Below are 25,613 nucleotides of genomic sequence, written 5' to 3' on the forward strand. Positions count from 1 at the left end.
GAACCATGACTTGAGAGAGAAATGAATCGTTGTTTTAACCACTGAGATTTCAGGGTGTATTTATTATAGCAGCATAGCTATTCTCTTTCTGAACTACGCATAACACTTATTCAATCATTCAGCAAACTTTTATTGAGCATCTAATATGTTCAAGGGATGGGCAAGCCCTAAAGTCAAATTTTATTAGTAGTATCTTTCAGTAGAATAGTTCCATGACAGCGCTGTCCCAACGGCATTGTTCTAGAAATTCATTAAAATTTTGAAGTCTCACAACTCTTGTTTACTATCATGTGCCCATTCTTTGGATCTTAATTATTAAATTCTGGTCTTTGTGCAGTTTTTTTTAAACAGGAGAGTTGACATTTTATTTTGACTGCCTTTTGTTAAATTCCTTTTTGACAAAATCTCTACTAACCAGGTGAGAGAGGCTTACAACATATCTCACAATACCTTGCCTGAAATAGTTTTGAGGGTATTGACAGATACAGTTTAGGATTTCTTTTATTTTTCCTTTATCTGACAGCCAGTGACTTAATGATGCCAGAACATCTGCCCACATGTACAAATCTGTGCAGAAACTGAAAACCTTGATCACCTTGGGAATTTCAGTTCTGCAAAAAGAAGTTAAATATCTGAACTTTTTATTAGAATGGCTTTTTATGTCTTCTCTCAGTCAAATCCACCTTCACATATGTAATGTGAGAGTCTGATGTGAACACTCATCAAGGAATAAATTAACTTCCAATGTACTTTTAAATCCTCATCATTATTTTCATTGAACAGTGTCGGAGCAATGACCAAGCATCACTCTTTATGGAAACTGTTTCCAGACTGATCTCTGGAAAACCAACTGTGGCTCTTAATTAGTGTAGCTTTGTGCTTTTAGGTGGGTTGGAAGGTGATAGCTAATATACAGTTTCAACATTCTCCCCCAAATTAAAAAGCAGTTTTATTATTTTTATGATTATAAATATACTATACGAATATTTTACAATTGAAGCAGTATAGAAAAGCATAGGAGAGAGGAGACGGATACTCTAAAACCTACTCAGAAGACAGAACTGCTATGAACATTTTGGAGTATATCCTTTAAGCCCTCTCTATTCACAAACAAAAAATACATACACACAAAGGCAGACAGTTTTGCATAAATAGAATCACAATACAGATATTTTTATAATTTAAATTTTCACTCACAAACCTGACATAGATGTCTGCTTGTCAATAAATCTAGCGGCACAAAATCATTTTAAAGACTATAAATTCCTTTGTAGGAAAATATCACAATATAACCAGTCTGCTGTTGATGGACATTCAGGTTGTCTCCAGTTTTTCACTATTATAAAGAATGCTGTCACAAGTGTATATGTTTATATGTTTGAATTTGTGTGAGTAGTGTAAATTACTAGGGTGAAATTGCTGGGAGGAATGTGAGCACATTTACTGTTTCCTACTTTAACACTGCTGGAATGAGAGCATATTTATCATTTTGGCTAATGCATTGGTAGGACAGTGGAGAGGAAGATGACTAAATTCAAAAGGACTGAGAGAAGGAAATTCACTTGTTTAGTCTACCAAGAATAAGTCAAAACTACCTGAAATACATGACAGAACATGTGCTTCTTCTAAAGGTTATTCTGTGGTTCTTTAAAATCTTTCTTTGTTATGAAGCCTGGAATTCCAATGTACGGCAACCTTTGGTGTATCATGATATTTATTAAAGTTGCATCCAGGATGTAAATTTAATGTGAGTGGCAAGAAAGGGAAAGATTTTATTGGAGCAGAATAATGTCACAGCCCTTCTGCAGTTCACCTGCTTCTTCTTTTGCTCCAAGCCAGTCTGTGGAATCCCTCATGACACTGGTTCTATACGTGTGCTGTGAACAACAATAAACCCATAAAAATCTCTGAAGTCTCAGGGGATTAACACAACTAAAGTTTGTTTTTTGCTTTTGAAAAGTTTGAAGTGCGTCTCAGGAGTCCTCACTACAATTCTCTTCTATGTAGTATCACATGGATCCAGGATTTCTCTGTTTTGGAGAATGGCTTGGCTTCCAGGGTTGACACTCTTAAATGCTTTAGCTCAGACGTAACACACATCATTGTCATCTGCTCATAATTTGTTTTGCTCACAGTGCATTGGTTGCATGACCCCAGCCTAATTGCATGGAGGCTGGGAAATGTACAGTAGCACTGCTGTTTGGTGCAGTCAGACTTGGTATTAATAGTTCTCTTTCTTACTAGTGTGTGAATACTCCTGTGTCTCAGTTTCCTCATTTGTACAATGGGGATTAGAATAACTCTTTCACATGGTATGAAATGAGAATATGTGTAAAAGCACACAGCAAGTTCTCAAGAAAATAGATGATAGTTACTAATATTAGTGGTAGCTGCCCTGGGAAATGAACATAATTACAACCAGTCAGGACTAAATCTCTGTAGAAGATCAGATGAGAGAGAACTCACTTCCAGTAAGGTTGACAAAGGAAAGTTCTAGTGTGGAGAAAGCACTTGAGTTCTGAAAAAATTTGCTCCGTCTCCTTTAAATCCCTGCAGAAAAAAGCAGTTTTGCAGAGACTGGGGCATTTTAGGGAAGAAAAATTAGTACTGAGCATATTTCAGTGTGTTCTGACCTGAAATGAAAAACGAATTATGAACAAATGACAGGTAAGCTGGTGTTAGTTACGAGTCAGTAGTCTGTGCTTTATAACCAAAGGCTTCAGTCCTATAAACAAGATGTTATTTTTGGGGTCTGCTGTGTGGCTGGGTAAGCCACATCCCTCTGATGCAGGACCACCTCAAGGTTTGACCCCCAAAATTCCGAGTTAGGGGATAAACAACTCTCTAGATGAGCCTGGTTCTCTCGCAAGAAGTTTCAAGCATATTGATAGCTAGATTTATTTATACCTTTTCAAACAAAGGAAATTTATGGGGCTCAACTGTGGGGACAAAGGGTGAGTAAGGCATTTCCCTGCTTTTGGAACCAGCCTGGTCCCCAGCTTGCTGATCTTTGATTTTAGAGCTCAGCTTCTGACCTCTGCACTTCTCCCTTGGTTTGGCGAACCTGTAGTCTCTTCTCTGGTTTGCTTGGCTTGCCTTTCTCCTCAATGCTTAGCCCTGCTTATTTTCTCAGTTTTAGTGAGAAGCAATCTTAACTGGCCCCTGACTTGGGGAACCCCTTTGGCCTGGCTGAGCCCTGGTCTCCTCCCAGCTGGTCCCAGGAGTCTCAGTCTTTGTGGTGGGGTGGTGTTGTCAAGAGTGAATGCCATGGGCCCAGGCTGCCTGTGTTAGAACCCTGTATCTGCCACTCACTGGCTGAATGACCTGTCAAAACACTCAGCCTCTTGTGCTTTTTTTTTTTTTTTCATTTGAAAAATGTGGATAGTAATAATAGTACTGGCCTCATAGGGTTGTGAAGATTAAATAAGGATTAAATTGAATAAAAGTGCATAGAACAGCACCTGGCCTATAGTAAGTACTTAATGATTTTCATCTATTATTATTTAGAACAAGGATACTCTGGGGTACAGGAGGGAAGCAATTAATTTGGCCCAGGAGAGCCAGGAAAAGCTCTATAGAAATGATGACATGAACAGAGTTTGGATCAATGAGTGAATCCCCCGGGAGGGCTTGGAGGGAGGGCTAAGAGGAGAAAAAGATTGATATGAAAGCTCAGGTATGGGCATAAAATAAAAAGTTCATGTCATGGAGCATTGGATGAATGGTGAGAACAGGGGAGAGGGCAACATGGCAAGTGTCCAGGCTGGAGAAGTGGGACAAGGGGAAACTGAGAAGGACTTTAATGCCAAACCAGTAAGTTGGTACTTGACTCCCAGGCAGCAGGATGCCAACAAGGATCTTCAGGCACAGAAGTGATTATGGTCAGGTCTGTAAGATCCTACTGGCTGTGGTATAAAAGATAGATTATAGTGGGCTGGAGTGTTGGCAAGGAGTCCTGTGTAAGAGGCTCTTTCATTAATCCTAGGGAAGAAATCATGTGAGAGCTTTATATAATAGGTCATTAATAACGACTACTCTCCTCCCCTCTGCCTACTGGGTGTTAGATGGGTATGAAGTTTTTTACTTGTTTGTTTTGCTTTTCTGTTATTTTAATTTTAATGTTTTGCCCCCAAAGCATAATATGAAAAATGTCAGATCTTCTTATACTAACAATTCACAGTATAAATCCAATATACTGCTTCGTCTTCACCCACCCACTGCATAGTCAAACTTTTCTGGTCAGTGCTGCCTATGGTTGGTTAAAATGTATTGATGCGGTATTGCAGCTTTAAGTATGTATGAGCTTTGACTGCCCCGGAATTTAGTTTTTCCTCTGCTTCACTTATCACACTATTAGCAATATCCCTGGGTGAGTGACCTAGGGTTAAGGATTAAGTTTAAAAACCATCTTGGCATTTTTCTGCTTGCATTGGTTGGGCTTAGACTGATATTTCATTAAATATTTAGTTTTATTTAGTTTGCTGCAGGGTAAAGTCTAAAAGAAGTTCAAATGGTCTTTTATTTCTTATAGTTAACCTGCACTTCTTGTTATTCTCAAAGGAAAGAATCCTGCCTTCAGATACAAAGTTATTTCAAGAAATTTTACTAGCATATGCCCTACCTCATGTGTTTTGAGTTATGTTACCTATAGAACTAATCCATCAAAAGCTTTGTAAAAGCTCTGCACAGGTCTGGAGAGTGTGTCCAATTGGAATTCTAAGCTATATTTCGTATCTAAAACTTCCCTTCATTTATAAAGCGCATGTTTTTTTTTCTCCCCATTGCTTTGCACCTCTTGAAAAAGTAGCAAAGCTACCCACGGTTTTAGAAATTTCTTTTCTCAGAGCAGCTACGGCAAAAATCTACAAAGACAGAAGAAAACCCTGGCAGATTTTTTTCTCCCCAAACACATTTCTGTTTAGCATGAGAAAAAGACTTTGCTCATGCCATGCAATTCAGCGTTCCTTTTCATTAATTGAATAAAAAGGTTTTTAGAGTTGGCCAGTTCACCCTTCTTTGAAATATTCCGTTTCATTAAACAACCTTTGGAAATGTTCAGCCCAACCTGAATAGTAATGAGGTCCGTCCTTCCTCCCTCCCTCCCTTCTTTCCTTCCTTCCTTCTTTCTCTTTCTTCCTTCCTCCTTCTCTCCCTTCCTCCCTCTCTCTTTCTATCTTGCTTTCCTCCTTTCTTTCTTCCTTCCTTTCTTTTTTTTCCTTGGGTCTTTAGAGTAGGAGAAGGTAACTGGTACTGCCTCCAAAAGTGATTTTTCCAGAGGCAATAAATTAATCTGGTAAACTACTGCTAGAAGTATCTCACCCCTCCTTCTCTGGGAGAATTGCTGGGTTTTTCAGAGGGCTTTTTGAGGGACCTCCTGCTGACACTGAAGACTTCTCTCTGTTGTAGCATCTTTTGTGAAACTCTCTGAGTGTGCCAGAAAGATCCAAGAGTTTAAAGATCATCTGTGCCTCCAAAGTCACTAGGGGTTCTACTTAATTTTTCTTTCTTTTACGCCTGCATTGCCATCTTTCTTTAGAAAAGAACTCTCAGCTTATGTGTAGCCAGCCTCTCTGGAGGGTTCTAGAGGAGCATGAAAGAGGTCTTCAGTGCTTGAAAGCCCATCGAGTGGAGGAGGCTTTAACATATTTGAAATACAGCTCTGAGTGATAGTACCAGGATAAGTAGGCAAAAAAATATCAGGAGGCAAACATTTTCCTCCGTGTACATTCTGCAGGTCTGTGGAATGCTGATGGGTACCAGGGTTGGTGTGTGGAAGGCTTCAGGGTTAATGAAATTAGAAAATGCTGTGTTAATGCTGTTAAACATCAAAGCTAATGAGTGTTGTAAATATCTAAGAGGAGTGTATAGTGTATGCTTATTTGACCACGGAATGTTTTTCATGGAGCAGGTTAAAGGACAGATGCTCCTCATACACCAAGAAAGTTAGGCTCTGCTGCCTAACATGAGAATAAGTTTTACTGTTGTAAGTTAGAAGCCTTAGTAGTGAGTCCACATCTTGATTAACTTTAATCAAGTCCAGTTTATAGATTTTTTCATAGATCATGTCTTTGGTATTGTCTCTAAAAGTCATGGCTGTACCCAAGGCCATCTAGGTATTCTCCTGTATTATCTTATAGGAGTTTTATGGTATTGTGTTTTACAGTTAGGTCAATGATAGATTTTGAGTACATTTTTGTGAAGGGTGTCTAATTTATCTTCTTTGCATTCTGATGTCCAGTTGTTCAAGCACCATTTGTGGAAAGTTATTACATTTTAAGAAAGATAGAAGCAATCTTAGTGCATTCAGAGGAAAGAGACCAAGACAGTGAAGGGAATTTTGTGCTATAGGGAAGGAAGCTTAGGTTTCATGAAGTGCTGAAACTTGTGAAGAGAAAATAATCAGGAGACAAATATCTGTCTTTAATGTTGGAGGAATCGTCAGATGCATCAGTGATTAGACTCTTATGGCCTCAATGGGTGGAATTTGACCAACAGGTAGAAGGAAATAGGTTGTAGCTCCTTTTCAAATTTTTCTGAAAGCCAAAGATCTCCAGAAATGGAATGGGTTGGCACAAGTGGGAGTGAATTCTCTGTTACTAGGTGCCTCCATGGTATGTAGTTCAGCTTTGGGAAATAAAAGGACATCTCTTCTAATTTTGATACCCTGAGCTCTTAAGCCTTGCATAGATGCACTAATCAATCCTTGTAAATGCACAGCAGTGAAGGAGAAGGGCAGCCTAAGTTAGACATGTTTTAGAGTAACTTGGAAACAATACTGGGAAACAAACAAACAAACAAGTCACCATCAGGGCAGGTATATGAGCTTATTCATGGAGATGGTCTGACTTTGCTGCGGATTTTACCAGAAGGCTATCTGCTCACTTTATAGCTGTCCACTAACCCATAGCTGTAGATAATCTTGGAGATAGATGTGTTTAGACCTTTTGGGGCATGTGAGCCAGGGTCTGGAAGTGCCACCTAGAGGACTGCTCTGCTATGTAGCCATATGTCTAGGTGTCCTGTGTCTTCTGCATATGACGTCAGGATATCACAGCCTGGAATAACTTAATTGAACCTTCAACTTAAAAAAAAAGGTAAATACATACTAAGCATCTGTTACATGCCAGGCAGGCACTTTATTGAAGCTGGTCATGTTTCATAGAGTGATATAGAGAACAATTTTCACTCATTTCTTTGGAAAAGATTTTCAATTTAGTATACCAAAGATTTCTATTCACTGGCTATTCTAAACCTAAGGATTTTGTTCCTTCAACTGAGGAATTCCATAGAACCCTGATGTACTTCAGAAATGTCTCTTTTGTAAATAATCATGAGGGAAAGAGGCTAGGAAAACATGTCTAGTTCCTAGTTGGGAACACTGAGATAAGACTAATTTTTCTAAAATTGGCTGCATTAATTTATAGTCTTATACAATAAATTGAAACCATACAATTGAAAACCATATTTGCTAATGTTTGGTAGTGTGGAAGGACGATTAGCTACTTAAATCATTCTCTATGCTTTAAATAAGCATGGTCTGCATATTCATCATAGGCCATGAGTGACACTCCAAAGATGTTGGAGCTAAAGTTGAAAAGCATGTTGATTGTTATGGGACCAACTGTCTTCCTGGGTGAGGATCAGAATGATAATAAGTTTAATTTATTAATTTACCCAGAAATTAATTCCAGGATATAGTCTTTTCAAATATGCTTTTCCCCTTCTTCCCTCCCTTCTTCTCTATGATAAAATTGGCATCAGCCAACATTTCTCTATTTTTTATTGTTTGCCACAAAGCTCAGAACTAAATTTAATACTTAGTGACAGAAAGTATCACTCATTCATAATTCCTCGTTCACTGTTCTCTCATCTATTTAATGATCAATGATCATTATTTTATGTCTATTTCAGCTATTTGGCCTCATATACATCTTTATATATTGCTTCAAATTATTTTTTAGAAATGGGCAGAATCTACATGCAATATACATGGTACATAAAAATGAAGGCCAGAAGGCACCATTAATAGATGAAACTGTTGGCATTTCACAAGTATTTTTGAAAGTCTTAAGCTTTGCATTTCACCCCAGAGAATCAGGATCTATCATAAGGAGACATCTAGTATGAAAATATTAAACATGACTTAAAAAAGGATGGGTGCCATCTGCTTAATGTTTTCATACTGATTAGAATTTTCCTCTACTGAGAGAGTTTTTCTGAAATAAATACAAAGCTTCTCCTTGCCAGTCTCCTCAGCCACCACAATAACCAGAAATAATTATATAATTGTACATAGATCTTCAAATTCCGAGACCTGATACATCCTGCACAGGGCTAGAGATGTTGGAGGGGCATACGGAATATGAGAGAGAACTGATGTTTGTGTCAGCTAGGCGGAGGCTGGCTCAATGCATGCAGCAGAGAAGGTTGATGGAATGAACCTGGTCAAAGCTGTACTGCCAGAGAAGAGATTCAGCAGGTGCTTTGGAGTTCTGATATCAAACTTGGCTGTGCACTGGAATCACCTGGGAAGCTTTAAAAACTACTGAAGCCTGGATAAGTGTGCAGAGGTCAGTGGTTTTTAATTTTTGTTTATTTCTGTGTTTTGTTTTTTTGGGTAGATGATTTTCTCTGCAGAAGAACTGTCTAAATCATCACTAGCTTCTGGAGGATGTGGGGTTGCCTTCCAAAGGGCTTAGGAGTGGAGGGAAGCTGAGCTTTTTTTCCTTTAGAAAGACACTGGTGACTAGTACTCATGTAACTGCTCTAGGTGACTGTTCTATTTTCATTTGAACAATGTAGCTTTAGCGTAGCCTCTTACTTGTCCATCAGAGACAGATATTGTGTCCATAGGAGGAACAAATATATTTACTTATTTCAAATGACACTTTCACAATCAATACATATTGCCCTGTGATGAGACATGCAGGACCCAGAATTGATTGTCTAGTTTTGAATGCTTTCTCCACTGCTTACTAGCAGTGTCTCTGGGCAAGTTACTTAACCTCTTTAACTGTAGGATGCATATTAGCAATATCAACCTCTTAGGTTTTTCTTTTAACTATGAAATGATATAATGTAGGTAAACAATGTAGAAGGTGGCCTGGGATATAGTAAACACTAGGTCAGTGGGTTTCAAACTGTGGTCCCTCCACCAGAAGCATCAGTGTCCTCTAGGGACTTGTTAGATATGGAAATTCTCTGTTCCCATCACAGATTTACTGATTCAGAAATACTAGGGGGTGGGGCCTGGAAATCTGTGTTTTAACAAGCTCTCTAAGAGATTCTGATGTTGACTAAAATTTTGGAGCCACCTGTGTTAAAGATTATTGTGGTTATTTAATTAATTCCCACCAGCACATATTTCAAATGGCAAACTCATTCTGGTAGTTATTACACTATCTAAAAAGAAACATCCTCTTGTAACTAATTAAACTAATTACATTTAAATAGTCAAATTATTCTCCTTGATTCATAATTCAAGCAATAGCTTTAAAATGATTTGTTTATAATTATCACCTCCATCACTGAAACATCACTACAAAGTTTTCAAACTGGAATATACCAATCTAGGACAAAAAATTTCAGCCTTCCTCTGGGATACAGATTTTGAAAATCTTAGGAACAAGGGTAGCTGTCCTGGATTGTGAAGCAATGGGCTTGACTAGAGCCCTCCAAATTGTGATAAATCAGGCTGACCAGGTGGGATGACACTATTTATGAAAAACCCTGAAAGTCAGAAAAATTAAGCTTGATCTAGTAAAAATTGGTAAGGACTATTGAACTTTTTTGAATGTGGGAGTGATGCAGTGAATGGAAAGTGGAAAGGTTGAATTGTAGTGAGGAGGGCTGGGTACCCAAGGCCAGTGTCCTAGAGCTGGCTAAGCTGAGAGATGTGGAGATGCCAGAGGTCTTAGGTTGTAGAGATGGGGAAGAGACTGGGAGAGAAAACTCACTGGTCTTTGCCTGTGACTATATGTCACATTACAATACAAGCAGTGGCAGGCCCAGGCCCAGGGATGTCATCTAGTGGGGGTTGTGGAGCTATAGGATTCCTGAAGGCAGGCTAAGCAATTGCTTTATATTTCCAGGTGATCTTTCTTCATTGGCTAGTGTGTGGAGGCACAGGCTGACAAGACAAAACAAGTCATCTGGACATCTTCAAATGTTCTGAGATTGGGAGAAAAATGTTAGTTCAGAAGCATGTATTTTCCAGGATTTGTACCAACTGTACTAGATATGGACCTTAAAGCCAACAATTGATCTGGATTCTAGTGTCCTAAGCTGAGTGTGTGTGAGACACTCTGAGAATGGATTTTTTTTTCTCAGGGAAGTCTGAGTCTTCCTCATTCTAAGTGGGAACCAGGTTGACTTCCACCTCTTGGGGAACTCTTGCTTAAAAGTGTCTAGGTTCTCAGAGTCAGTTGCCCTTTTTTATCATAGGACCTGGAGCTGTTGGGTGTTGAGTGTCACAGAATTTAATTTTTGCCAAAGTCAATGTAGCATGGAAGTTTTTCCTCCAGTGTAGCTTTTATGATGGGGGTAGGGAAGCAGACCCAAGATTTTTAGGGAATGCCTTACTTTGGTAAACTTAGAGCACTGTGATCGTCTATTTGTGGGAAGATTTGAGCATTAGAACCTAAGTAAGTCTGGGAAGTCACTCGTAGGTTGGTCTACTAAGGCAAAAGAAATAAAAAGCAAAAATAAACAAACGGGACCCAATTAAACTTACAAGCTTTTGCACAGCAGAGGAAACTATAAACAAAACAAAAAGACAATCTACGGAATGTGAGAAAATATTTGCAAATGATGCAACTGACAAGGACTTAATTTCCAGAATATACAAACAGCTCATACAACTCATTATCAAAAAACAAACAACTTAATCCAAAAATGGGCAGAAGACCTAAACAGACATTGACATTTCTCCAATAAAGACATGGAGATGGCCAATAGGACATGAAAAAATGCTCAATATCTCTAATTATCGGAGAAATACAAATCAAAACTACAATGAAGTATCACCTTACACTGGTCAGAATGGCCATCATTAAAAAGTCCACAAATGATAAATACTGGAGAGGGTGTGGAGAAAAGGAAACCCTCCTACACTGCTGGTGGGAATGTAATTTGGCACAAGCACTATAGAAAACAGTATGGAGATTCCTTAAAAAATGAAAAGCAAACTTACCATATGATCCAGCAATCCCACTCCTGGGCATATATCTGGAGGAAACTCTAATTTGAAAGATACATGCACCCCAAAGAAGGATATACATGTTCATAGCAACACTATTTATAATGACAGCCAAGACATGGAAGCAACCTAAACATCCATCAACTGATGACTGGGTAATGAAGATGTAGTGTGTGTGTGTGTGTGTGTGTGTGTGTGTGTGTGTACACACACACACACACACACACACACAATGGAATACTACTCAGCCGTAAAAATGAAATAATGCCATTTTCAGCAACATGGATGAACCTAGAAATTATCATACTAAATGCAGTGAGTCAGAAAGGGGAAGACAAATACCATATGATATCATTTATATGTGGAATTAAAAAAAAAAAAAGACACAAATGAACTTATTTACAAAACAGAAACAGACTCACAGACATAGAAAACAAACTTACGCTTCCCAGGGGGGAAAAGGGGTAGGAAGGGATAAATTGGGAGTTCGGGATTTGCAGGTACTAACTACTATATAAAACAGATAAACAACAAGGTCCTACTGTATAGCACAGGGAACTATATTCAATACATTGTAATAGCCTACAATGAAAAAGAATATATGTATATCTTTTATATTTTCTTTATATATATATGTATAACTGAATCACTATGCTGTACATCAGACACTAGCACAACATTGTAAATAAACTATACTTCAATAAAAAAAAAATCTGGGAAATCATTTAAATTATGCTTCAAGTTGCCCTGATTTAGAGTGCACTCAGGTTTTGGTAGGTGAGATTGCCCAAGGTCACCAGGATTGCCTCCATCTATGAGTTTCATTTCTCAAACAGAGAAAACCATCAGGCAGCAAGGATACTGGAGATCGCTCTCACTCTCTCCTCCTTTCTCTCCTTTTCTCCCTTTCCCTCCTTATCTTTCTCTCTCGCTCTCTCTCTCCACTCTGTTTAGACAAGGACTATACAATCTTAGTTTGTGATGAAGATACTTCAGTCAGAATATAGAAATAATTTCTTTTTAAAACTTTAGCTTTTAGAACTCTATTAAAAAAAAGCATGAGATCCTTTAGATAATAATCTAAGTTAATGTTTTAGTTAAAAAAAACAGTTTCAGTGAAACAGGTGAGTCTGAATATAGGGCTAGTTCAGTGCCACCTGCCAAGGTATTATTGACCTTTTGTGTCCGGCTCCAACAAGGGTCCTCCTGCCTGGTGTCTGCTTGTGCCAACAGAACAACCCCAAGTTCGGTTCTGAAGCAAAGGAAAGCTCTCTTTTTGGATCAGAGAATGGAGATGTGCGAGTTCAAGCTCTGCAGCACACGCTCCGGTGATAGGCCATGGGCAGGCTGCTTTACCGGGTTCTCCGCAGCGGGGAGAGGCGGAGTTCTCGCGAGGCTCCCGGAGCTCCCGCGGCTGAGCGGCTCCCTCGCTCCAGGTCGCAGTGCCGGGCGCAGCGCCTCTGCACACGCCCCGGCGGGCCGGCGCCATCTTGAATTGCGGAGCCCTGTGCAGAAGTGCTGCGTGTTGACGGGTCAGGCTGCCGCCACTCCTTGAGGAACTCTGGTCAGAAGCGTCGGGTGTGAGGCCTATGCACGCGGTACCCTGTGAACGAGGGAAACAAAGCGGAGAGGAAAAGAAAAAGGTTAGACTTTATTACCTGGATTCTGTTTTTATTCTCAGGGATTCTACCAGCCGTTCTCGCAGCTCCCACCTAATGAGATAAGTATCAGGGTCTTTTGATGCAGAGGCACAATGTGGAGGTAGAAACCCCTTTTCAAGAGGATAATGAAAGGATGAAGATGGGCAGTTTTCTTTTTTTCCTGATTCATTCTTCTTAGTAATATAATAGCTGAAAGGCCCCCCTTATTATTCAGAAAAGTCAGAATGTTACAAGTGAGAGAGGATCTTGAAAGAGCGTACTCTCACTAGGAAGAAAAGAGCAACTGGTTGTTTCGGAGGTGTGTGCGCGCGCGCGCTGTGGAGAGCGAGCGAGCGTGCGACTGTGTGCATAGGGGGCCTCAGGTATTAAGCATTTTACAAAGTGTGGGCACAGCTGGTGCTTGGGGATTGAGTCATGTGATCTCTGAAACATAAAATAATCCTTCTCTGTGCATCTACTTTGTAATTACGGCCTGTCAAATTTTATTCTGGTGTTTTAGAAATAAGTACCCGGCCGGAGCCATTTAACCCTTTCCATGCCTTCGAGCTGTTCCATGTGCGTCGACTCAGATGTCACCCTGAGCTGTTGAAACCTGCCTCTGTTGCATTATATTATGTAACCTTTCATTTCACACAGGTCAACACTTGGCTTTTAAGTGGTAGTAAATTTCAGGCACTACTGATTCAGGCTGGGCAGCTAGAGGTGAAAGGCTTTATCTCCCTGGAATTTTTGTGAAATAGTCACTCAGAAAGCAATTCTGAATCTTTTACACAAAGCAAAAAGATTAATGCTGTTCCTGAGGTGACATAAAAGAGATACATCTGCCTCACAAAACTAGTAGCTTTTTCAGTGTCTCATTCTGTTAATGGAGGTTACTCTGAGTTGTTGGCTGTGTCCTCTGGTCTTTTGGAAGCTTGGCCAACGGACAGGTAAATGTTATTTAGTCTTGTCATTATTATTGTGAGTTTTTTCGATCAATTTTTGGATGGAGGAACATCAGTCTGTTAGGTTCATCTTTTCATATCAAAGCCTCAGTTGAAGTTTCTTAAGTTTATCACTACCTCAGATCTGCTGTTTAGTACTTACCTAGCATTCCTTGTTTGGAATTATCAATCCAATTCTAGAAAAAGTGTGAATTACGGAAAAAAGTGTGAATTCTAGAAAAAGTGTGAATTACCTCCTACCATCTTCTCCTTTTTGCAGAGTCTCTAATACTCAAGATTCAGGGTAGCTTGGAAACATAAGGCTTCCTGGCCATAGGGCAGTCTAAAGTTATACTTTGAATTTCTTTAGGGAGAAGTCTACTCTCTCTAAATAACTCTATTTCATGACACTTCTTTGGTCTTGTTAACATTTTGAAACTATTTACCACCTCCTAAGAAGAAAGGAGAGAGGTTTGGGGATGAGCTAGCTCCCAGCTGAAGGATACCCTATATGGAAGCCTGGAACCAATGGAATGCAAAAAGTAGAAGCTATATGCCTGTTTTTTTTTTTTTTAATGCCGTATGCCCTCATGCCCATACAAAACTTGGCAGGAATTATGACTGAAACCATTAAAAAATTGTGGAATGTATTTTTTTGTGTGCCAGTTGTTATGCTAAGTGATGGTATTGACAACATTGTGAGATTTATGGGACAGTTATTACCTTCGTTTTATAGGTGAATATACTGGAGATAAGATACTGTAATAAAAAAAGTACCCTCGCCCCCCCCCCCCCCCAAGAGATGGATATACTGAAGATAAGAAAGATTAAGTGAATTACCCAAGGTTTCATGGCAACTAAGTGGCAAAGCTGGATCAGAAACCTGTTTCCTCTGACTACATGTCAAGTTCTTATTTTGCACATTCAATAACATAATACAGGTCAACTTCTTGCTACTTAGTTCTGTCTCCTTACTCCTTTCCAGGTCCATGCTCCAGATCCTCCTTCCACCTGTCCCCCTCTTCAGGTCACAGTATAGATAACACTCTGTTGAATGTTATTTCTTTTGGGAATTCTTAGCTTTCCCAGACAAAGAAATCTTTCTGTTACATGCTCTCAGTTCACCCTGCACTTTTCTTTCAGAATGTATATCACAGCTAATAATTATCTGTGCAGTTATTTTCTAAGGCCTCTTTTACATACAAGACTTTATAGTCCATGAAAACATAGATCACTTCTGTCTTGTTCATCACTTCTCTAGCCCTTGGTGGAGGCAACATACCTAAAACCAGCTCAAAATCTATTCGTTAAATGAAGGAAGGAATAGATAGCACTCTCTGAGTATTAGTTGTTGTGTTATATTTATTATTTTTGATAATTGAGTAAGATGCCTTGTGTGGATACTCAATGAGGTAGTTGAAGAACCTGTCAGAATAACAGGGTGACAACAGAAGTGTCAGGGTTAGTGATTTCTGAGCATGGCTTGAGGTTGATGTGATGGCACAAAGAGGGATAACATGTCCAAAGTGGAGTCTGGAGAGCAGGATGAAGGCAGAGCAAGTGAGCACACTATGCCTTTGACCTACCTGCCAGTCACTTCTCAAGAACTTCTGAAAAAGAGTAGCCTTTCGACTGATAGCTTTGTTTTAAGGGAAAGAATCGATTCATCTCTTAGCTTAGTATGTTAATAAAGAAAGACTTAGAGGCAACTTCAGTTACATAGTTTTTCTCCAAGTATTTTCCAGTTTATCCCATTGTTTTCTAGTGCTATTTAATGGCTTTCTACATTCTAAATCATAATTTATTTTTGAGCCAATGTCTTCATGTCTTACATACTTGAAGAATTCTTTCATATTTGTGTAAGGTTCTAGGGAGAGATTTTATTTTTCCCTCTCGGTTTTGCTACTTAGTTAAAGTCATGTGAGATAACCTCTGTTGTATTTTTATCAGGTCTGTTGCCCAGTATATCAATTCTGTGGTTTTTGCAGGATCTAAGGTGAAGATAAAATAATCTAACCCAAGCTGCCTCTGATTGATGAGTCTGATTTGTAGATTGAAGTTTCATACTAGAGAGATGTTAAGAATGTCAATTTTTAGAGTATTCAGACTAGCTAAAAGAACTATTGTAGCAGTGTTTTAATCCATTCTAGAAGATTGTCGTCAGTGAATATTCAATGCTATGACAATACAGTAAAATATTTTAAACCAAGGAAATTTGATTTTACTGTACCAAAACCTATTTAAGACAATAAAAAGACAGCAGAAACAATTTCTTTTTCTGTATAATAGAAAATTATGGTTATAAGCAAGTAAGACTGAGGTAGTCAAGTATGTAACAGAACATGCAAGCACACAAATGGCTATTAAATACAAAGAGAAGTAATTAAAGCTAAAAAACAATTATTCTACTCATTCAAAGAAAGAATTAGGTAACCTACAGAAATCCACAAAATACAATTAGGTTTAAAAATAAACAAAAATGTTTCTATTCAATTTAGGACCAACATGAGAGTAGAGAGTTTTGTTAAGTTGTTTGATTAAGTAGTAATAGACTTTTATTTTTAAATAGCAGAATCAAGTTTTTACTTTGATGGTGTCAGGCTTTTCTAGGTGCAGTGAAAGAAATGTACTATATCAGTATATGCTTGATTTAAGAATAGCCAATTTAGGAAGGATTTGCCCATGCAAACAAAGTCAACTTTTCCTCTTCATTTCCTTATAGAGACAGTGGCCCACTGGTCCCCATTTTCACTACTAGGAAAAAGAGTAAATGAACTGGAAAGATCTTTTATTATAAAAGCATAAAGATATAGAGTCCAGAAAGGCCAGCCCTAGCCCTGTCTTTCCCTGCTCTGCCCCTCCCACCAAAATGGTACTCAAATCTGTTTCTGGCAATTATTGATGCTGAAGTGAGTGAGGAACAGAGAATTAGAGAATCTGTTCCATTCGAAGTTTATTTCCCTTTATTTTTATGTCGTTATATTTTATTTTTTTAATGAAAACATTTAGACAAATGCAGAAATCATGTACCCACCATCACAACCAGGATACAGAAAAGTTCCCTTGTCCTGCCAAATTCTGTCCTGCTGTACCATGTATTAAAATTCTTTAATACTCTTTAAAACATTTAAAACTATGTATTAAAGTTTTTTTGCAACATTAATTTTCAGCTTTTTAATATAAATACTAGGAGTGAAATTTCTGACTCTGAATCATATGGTAAATGTATATTTAACTTTCTGAGAAACTACCAAATTGTTTTCCCAAGTGGTTATGCCATTTTGCATTCCCACCAGCAATGTATGAGAATTCTAGTTGCTCAAAAAACCCCCCGAAATTATTCTCTTAGAAGTGTAGTTATCTTTTTGTGGTTTCAGTCTGCATTTCCATAATGTCTAATGATGCTGAGCATCTTTTCATTTGCTTTTTTGTCATTTATACCTCTTCTTTTATGAAATGTCTGTTCAAATTTTATGCCCTTTTTTTGTTTTCTTGCTGAGTTTCAAGTGTTCTTTATATATTCACAGTACATGGGAATGTGATATACAAATATTTTCTCTCAATGTGTACCTTGTATTTTCACTCTCTTAATAGTGTCTTTCACCAAGCTTTTGATGAAGACTAATTTATCAGTTTTTTTTCAATGGATCATGGTTTTGGTGTTGTATCTGAAAACTCTTTGTACCCAAGTTCATAAAGATTTTTTCCTGTGTTTTCTTCAAAAGTGTTACAGTTTTCTGATTTACATTTTAAAGCTATGATGCATTTCAAGTTAATTTTCGCATAAAGTGTGAAATATAGGTCAAGATTCTTTCTGGGGGGAATATTTATGCCTATTGTTCCAGCACCATTTGTTGTGAAAATTATTCTTTCTCTGTTGAGTCTTCCTTTGCATCTTTTCAAAAATCAATTGGTAGAATTCATTGGTAAAAGCATTTGGATCTGGAGTTTCCTTTGCCAGGAGGATTTTAATTACAAATTCAATTTCTTTAGTAGATATAGGAATATTTAGGTTATTTATTTCTTTTTTAGTAGGTTTTGGGTTATTCGAATCTTTCCAGAAACTGCTTGATTTTACTCATGTTATTGAATTTATAGCTATGGAGTTGCTTTTTAGTATTCTTTTATTTTCCTTTTAGTGTTTCTGAAGTAAATGGTAACATATCCTCTTTTATTCATGATATAAATAATTTATATCTTTGCTTTTTTAAAAAAATTGATCTGTCTGGCTAGATATTTATCAAATGTATTGATTTCTTTATAGAACCAACTTTTATTATTGAAGTATAATCAGTTTACAATGTGTCAATTTCTGGTGTATAGCATAGTAGTTCAGCTGTGCATATACATACATATATTGGTTTTCTTTATTGGTTTTTTTTTCATTATAGGTTACTTAGAATGAAGTTTTGATTTAATTTCATTTTCTTTGTTTTCTTTTTTCACTTTCATTGGTTTCTGGTATTGTAATCATTTCTTTTTTTCTACTTGTTTGGGGTTTAGTTTTCTCTTATCTAATTTCTTAAGTGGAAGTATACCTTATTGATTTGAGATCTTTCTCCTTTTATAATAATAGCATTTAATAGTATAAATTTCTCCTCTAAGCACTGCTTTAGCTATATCCCTCAAATTTTGATGAGTTGTATTTTAATTTAATTCAAAATATTTTCTAATTTCTTTTGAGACTTCTTATTTGACCCAAGGATTATTCAGAAATATACTGTTTAATTTCCAAATGTTTGGGGATTTTTTTCAGACCTCTATGTTATGATATCTAGTTTAGTTCCATTATGGTAAGTAAACACATTTTGTATGATTTCCATTCTTTTAAATTTCTTAAGGTTCATGTTACAGGTAGAAAATGTCCTCTCGGTGAATGTTTCATGTGCATTTGAAGGAATATGTAATCTGCTGTTGTTGAGTGGAGTGTTTGGTAAATGTCAATTAAATCAGCCCAGTTGTATGATGGTGTTCCGTTCTTCCATATTTTTTCCTGATTTTTCTTTCAGTTCTTTTGATTGTTGAGAGAGAAATGTTGAAGTCTCCAAATATAATGTGGATTTGTCTATTTCTTCTTTCAGTTATTAGCTTTTGTGTTGGTTATTTTCAAGGTCTTTATTTCAGGTGCATAGAAATTTAGGATTGCTGTATCTTCTTGGTATGAATTGACTCTTTTATCATTATGTATTGATCTTCTTTATCCCTGGTAACCTTCCATGTTCTAAAATTTCATTTTTGTCTGATATTAATATAACTTTCTGGCTTTCTTGTGAGTAGTGTTCCTGTGGTAGATCTTTTCCCATCATTGTACTTTTACCCTATAGGTCTTATATTTTATCTATTTTGACAACCTATTTTAATTAGTATATTCAGACCATTTGCTTTCAGTGTAATTATTGACAATTATGGTTGGATATAGGTCCGACAATATTTAATTTGTTTACTGTTTGTCCCCTCTATTTTTCATTTTCCTGTTTTTCCTTTCCTGACCGCTTTTTGATTATTTGAATTCTTTTTGTTGTAGATGACATGTGTATGACATCTACATAATTTTAAACCCCACCAGACAATGTTATCATTTTTGCTTTTAATAGTCATACTGTCATAGATATTTTAAAGAATGTAATATAAGTATGGCTTTTTCACCTAGATATTTACTACTTATGTTATTTCTTCTTTATTCCTGAAATTCCAAGTTTCATTCTGTTATAATTTCCCTGCTGCCTCAAAAACTTCTTTTAGTATTTCTTTTAGAGCAGATCAACTGCTGATGAATTCTCTTAGTTTTCCTTCACCTGATGATATCTTTTTTCCCTGTTCATCTGTGAGGGATATTTTCTCTGGTTGGTAGTTCTTTTACTGTGTATAAAATGTTCCGTTGTATTTTGTCCTCCATGGTTTCTGATAAGAAATCTTTAGTCACTTGAACCATTGTTTCCCTATATTTATTGTGATATTTTACTCTTGACTTTTTCTATTTTTTTCTTGAAAAAATTGGTGTTTAGTTATTTGATTATGATGTATCTAGGATTCTTATTCTTTGAGTTTATACTGTTGAGGTTCACTGAACTTCTTGAAGTATGTAAATTTACATCTTTCACCAAATTTTGGAAAATGTAAGCCATTATTTTTTGAAATTTTTTCTTCAGAAATTCTTTCTTTTTTCTTTTTAGGATTCGAATGATCTGAATTCTAGAATTTTGAGATTATTTGACAAATTTCTGTCACTCTGTTCATTTTCCTGCAATTTTTCTTTCTGTTGTTCAGATTGGATAATTTCTATAGATCTTTATTCAGTTCCTTCACTCTTTATTTTTTTTTATTGAGTCCACCTCATTAATATTTTATTTTAGTTAATATATTCTTTAATCCCCAAATTTGCATTTATTTGTCATTGTATATAGTTTCTATTTCTTTGGTGAGCACTTCTGTCTTTCCATTCATTTGAGAGAGCTTGCTCTTCCTTCATGGAGCTTAGTTTACAATAACTACTTTAAAGTCTTTGGTAATTCCAACATCTGGTCATCACGGGATTGCCATCTGTTGACTGTCTTTTACACTGAGAGTAGTTGAGATTTTGATTAATGATGTATTGTGTCCTGGACATTTTGAATATAGTATTATGAGTATTATAGTATGAGTATTACAGTATTATGGTATTTGGGTCCTATTAAAATGCTCTGGAGAAAGTCAATAGTCAACCTGGTTCAATTTAGACAAGAAGTTCTAATCCATCTTCTGCGGGCTGTGGATCTGATGTCAATTTAGTTTTTAGAGCCTTTTTAGGGCTCCATCCCTGTGTGAGACCTGCATCAGATGAGCGAGGAGGAGACCTGAACAAGCTCTGCTTGTTTTCCAACCAGAGGCCAGTCTGTGACCTCAGCGGTGGTCTGTTCTGTAGGTTCATTCTCAAAGCCTTTGCTCTTCTGCTTTGGATCAGTTCCACACATGCGCAGCTCATGCATGAACCCAGGACATCATGCGTAGACTTAGGGGGTCCTCTCTCTTCTCTTTAGCTCCCAAACCCTCCAGTTATATGATACCCCTTTTAATAGACCTCTAGTTGCAAAGCTGGGGTTTTATCTTCTTTGCACTGTCATCTATTTCCCTCAACCAAATCTGCCTCAGTGATGAAACAGCAAGAGAAAAAGGGAAAAATCACAGGGATTCTCCCTACATTGTTCAGAGCTCATCAACCTCATTTCCAAGTTTCTCTAGTCAAAGAGAAGATTTTCTCTCACAGTTTTAGTGCCTGCACACTGCTTCTGCCGCAGGGTGCTGCCTGTGGATTTGCTTCAAGGAAGGGCCAGGAGAGTAAGGTGTGGGGTGTATTTTCCCTATACTCTCTGTCGCGTAGGCTCCCACCTCCATCTCTTGTCCTTCAGCTAGAAAGAAGTTTCTTTTGGAGATTTTTGCTATGAAGTTCTATGATTCATGCTGTCTGTGTCTGAGTAAGGAGGTATAGGAAAGGAAAAGAAAACTATGAAACTCACTACCATATTGATCATTCCTCAAGGTTTGATTTCCCTGATCATTTCACATGCTGTTATTAACTTTTCAGTTTTCAGATAGTTGCTTTATTATTTCTTTCCAGAGTTTTTGATTTTAATTCATGGGAAAGATAATAAACTTTTTCCATTTAAATCCAAACGGGAAATTTCCCCTTATTTTTCAAAGCATTTATTTATTCTATAAACGGTGGTCACTTGTAGTTGAAATAGTTCTATTTATTATGTCCTTCAGGTATGTCATGAATTAAATAGAATTTCAGGCTGTCTGCATAACTTATTTCCATTTTAGCATTATTTCTATGGGAAACTATATTCTAAATTCTAAATAACCATCATATGAGGATGACATTTGGAACGCAACTAGCTTTTATCATGTCTTGCAGATGATAAAGGGGCTTGGATCCTGAGGTAGAAATTTGCTTTGTCATTAAAGTTTTCTTTATTTCTGTGTTCTGTACTCTATTGTTGGTTTTGGTTTGGTCGTGTCTTGAGGTATGCCTGCCTCTCTGATTCAGAATCTGTGTCAAGCTGTTTCCTCATGGTTTCATGGCCTTTTTGCTTGATCTGTTCCTTTGCTTCTGTCCTTCTGGGTCTTGATCTTATGCTATTACAGTCTGTTCACACCCTTCATGCTAATAATTGGAGAATATTACATTGACTGAGTATTTTGTCCTCCTCCGATTTTTATGTTGGTGCAAGATAGAGTCTTTGGCAGGTAATTTGGTCATGAGGGTGGAACCATCATGAATGGGATTAGTGTCCTTATAAGACGAGAGAGGTGATCTCTCTCTTTCTTCCCTGTGAGGACTCAGCAAGAAGATGGCCATCTGCAAACTAGGAAAAGGTCTCTTACCAGAATCTGACCATACCGGCACCCTGATCTCAAACTTCCCAGTCTCCATAGCTGTGAGAAATAAATGTATATTGTTTAAGCCACCCAATCCATGGTATTTTTATTGTAGCCTGAACTAAGACACTGACACTATTATGATTTTTCTTCCTTTTAATTGATTTATTCAGAAGCTTTTGTTTTCTATTCTAGGCATTGCTTTAGAAATTGGAGGATACCAGAATGAATGGCATATAGCCTCTGACTTTAGGAAGCTCATCCTTCAGTAGAAGACTATAAATGACTGTACTATATATAAGGATGAAAGAGTGGCTAGGGGAATTTAGAGAAAGACTTAATTAATTCTTGCTGGGGAGTTTAGAGATGACTTGATAAAGGAAGTAGCATTCGAATTGACCTGAGAGAAGAAGTAGGGTTTAAGGATGCATAGAAAGGAGGACAATCATATTTAGAGGAAACTGTATGGAGGAAAGTCAAGGAACAGGAGAAGTTCAAATTGGGATCCATGAGTTCTGTTCATTGGCTGGCAGTTAGGGATTCAGAAGAAGTAGCATATTCCCTTTCATTAAGTACAGATGTGCCATGATATAACCATGATCCTGTTGTTCAGGAAACCTCTTCATATCCTCCTATCTCTTCCTCAGCCTCTGGCCTCCCCTAAGGCATGGTTATTGTGGAAATCAAGAAAGCAACATGCCATGAAAGATGCCAAATAAACACTGGGGCTTCTTATTCTTCAAGGGATCTCTTCCCAGTTTCCAGGTGCAGGTGCAGGTGCAGGTAAAGGTCCAGGTCCTCCAACCTCTCAAAAGCATGGCTATCTTAGCTTGGGAAGTATCTGCTTCCAGGAAGCCTGGATGTGGGCCCTCTGCTCCCCAGATGGAGCAGATTCTCCCTTTTTGTTGGCTGCAGATAGATCCCAAGTGAGACTTGAGAACTGGAGGTCTCATCACCCAGCTCTGGAGACATGTCCAGAAGGAGAGTTTCCAAAGTATTCTAAGTAACTGGAAGGGTTTTGGAATAAGCAAATTGACTCCCAAGATGACAGTACTCATTTGCACTTAAATTTTCTAGTCTATTTTTGTTTTAAAGCCTCCTTACATCATAGTCATCCAGCATATGGCTCAGAGCTGCCTGTCTAAAGTCAGCTTAAGGGGGCGAATTGTCTCAATGCCTCTTACAACCTGTTATTTATTTGAAAGTGCATTTGCAATAATGCATTAAATGGTAGCCTAGTGACTTGAAAGAGTTAATGTGCCTTCCCCTTTTGCTGAACTTCTTCTATCTTAGAGTCATTTAGGCACTTAGGGAATTTTATTCAGTGAATATGAAATAATCATGTCTGACCCAGGTGCAGCGAGTACAGGCTTTGAAAACATGTTAAGACAGGACTGTCTACTGACCCGTGACAAGTATCAGAGAGTTAAAGAATAACTGTCTGTTTTATCGCAGCTATATCTGCTGTCATGTAATATTTAAAGTAATATCAGAACCAAGGCTGGAGGCTAGCAAGCCAAATATCAGCAGATGACTAGGGTCAAGGCAGGTTAAAATCCAACACATACAATTAACTTAAAAAAAAAGAAGAAGCAAACCAGATCATGTCATTTGCCTGCTTAAAAGCCTTCAGTTATTTTTAGGATAAATCTTCAATTCTTTGGCATGACATCAAGATCACCCATGAACTTGTCCCAGGGTGACTTTTTAGGCTTATTCCTTGTACGAATACTCATGCTAATGTGCTAGGGCTGCCATCACAACAGAAATCTACTCTCTCACAGTTCTGGGGGCCAGGAGTGCAAGAAAAAGGTGTCAGCAGGGTTAGGTTCTTCTGAGGCCTCTCTCCTTGGCTTGCAGATGGAGATGTCTTCACATAGTTTTTCCCCTTGTGTCTGTGTCCATATTTCGTCTTATAAATAAACCTGTCATATCAGATTAGGACCCACCCTGATGACTCCTTTTCAACTTAATTCTCTCTTTCAAGGCTCTGTTTCCAAATGCAGTCACATTATGAGGTATTGGGGGTTAGAATTTCATGTACGAGTTTTTTGGGGGGGTCACAATTCAGCCCATAACAACACTTGTGCTCTGGTCGTGCTAACCTACTTTTACCTCTCCAAATAGGCCTTGCTTGCTTTCCCTTCTTTTCATATGTGAGTCCTTTCCATGCTTCCTTGCCTGACCAGCCCCTAGCTGGCTCAAGCATCACCTTTGTCACTGCTAGGCTGTGATCTAGAGGGTCAACACTGTCTTGCTCATTCCTGCACTGACTGAAATTTTGCTGAACAAATGTCAAACTGACAATTTTAGGGACTCAGAGAAAGAAAATGAAACAGAGACATTGTTGACACTTCCTCTGCTTTTCTTTCCTTTACACATTCCTCACTTTTAGTGACACTTGCCAATGCTTGTCCAGCCTAGGCCACCTTTTGGGTCTGAGTCTGGCTTGGGTTAAAGCTGGGTGATCAACACATCAGGGAGGATGCCATGAGGAGGCAAGGGTCCATGTGGCTATGTGAGCTAATCTGCCCAAATGGTACCCACTAGCCATATATGGCTATTTCAATTTAAATAATTTAAACTAAATAAAATTAAAAACACATTTCCTCGGTTGTGCTAGTTACATTTCCAGTACTCAGGAGCCACATGTGGCTGGTGGCTATTGTATTGCATAGCACAGATACAGTCCATTTCCATCATTGTAGATTGTTCTCTTGGAAAGCTCCGTGAGGACCCAAAGGCTAGGTTGGTCTATTTTCACTTCTCTGCCTCACCCTGACCCTTTTGTTTGGGCCTAGGACAATCCCAGGTTTACTGAACTGACCAATTTTTTTTTTTTGTCTTTCCTGAAGCAAATAAAACCTTGACCCCAATTACTATGGTCCTTAGGTATGACTCATAGTTGATCTTTACTTACTAGTGCCACTGGCAACAGAATAAACTCAACACAATTCTGTTTATATCTATACTCAAGGCTACAGATGTATTTAGGGGTAACTTTGAATACAGGTGAAGGTTGTCATAGTGCTCCAAGAGTCCTTTTACGTCCTGTGACTGGGCTACTCTTACAGTCACCCAGTATTATTTTCTCTTTTTTCCTGTTAAGACTAGATATTATGGGAAAATCATATATTAATCTTTTTGTTTAGTCATTTCTTTCTTAGCATGGACTTATTATATTACCTTGCCCTATAGTGTAGGATGGAATGACACAATAAATTTAGGTTAAGAAATTTGACTCTACCCTTCCAGCTCTGTGAGTCTGAGAAAGTATTCTGTCCCTTTGGAGTCTGTTTGCTGTGCTATAAAATGAGGTCAATAATGCCTGCTTCATACGGCTGTAAGAATTGATGTGGGAGGGTGTACAACACCTACTATAGAACACGCATACTAGACATTAGTTTTCTTTCATATTTTTCTCTAGCAAAGAAATTTAACTATTGACAAGTCACCAGAAGAAGCTTTTTCTGG

At 37.8% G+C, this 25,613-nt stretch overlaps 1 pseudogene; it reads right to left on the reverse strand.

The window, feature by feature from the left end:
* The window catches only part of LOC105063365 (plexin-D1 pseudogene), a 42,445-nt pseudogene extending 21,699 nt beyond the window's left edge, over positions 1-20,746 (reverse strand).
* Positions 20,747-25,613: the final 4,867 nt, after the last annotated feature.

The sequence above is a fragment of the Camelus bactrianus genome, chromosome 1 (assembly GCF_048773025.1).
Source record: "Camelus bactrianus isolate YW-2024 breed Bactrian camel chromosome 1, ASM4877302v1, whole genome shotgun sequence".
Classification (NCBI taxonomy): domain Eukaryota; kingdom Metazoa; phylum Chordata; class Mammalia; order Artiodactyla; family Camelidae; genus Camelus; species Camelus bactrianus.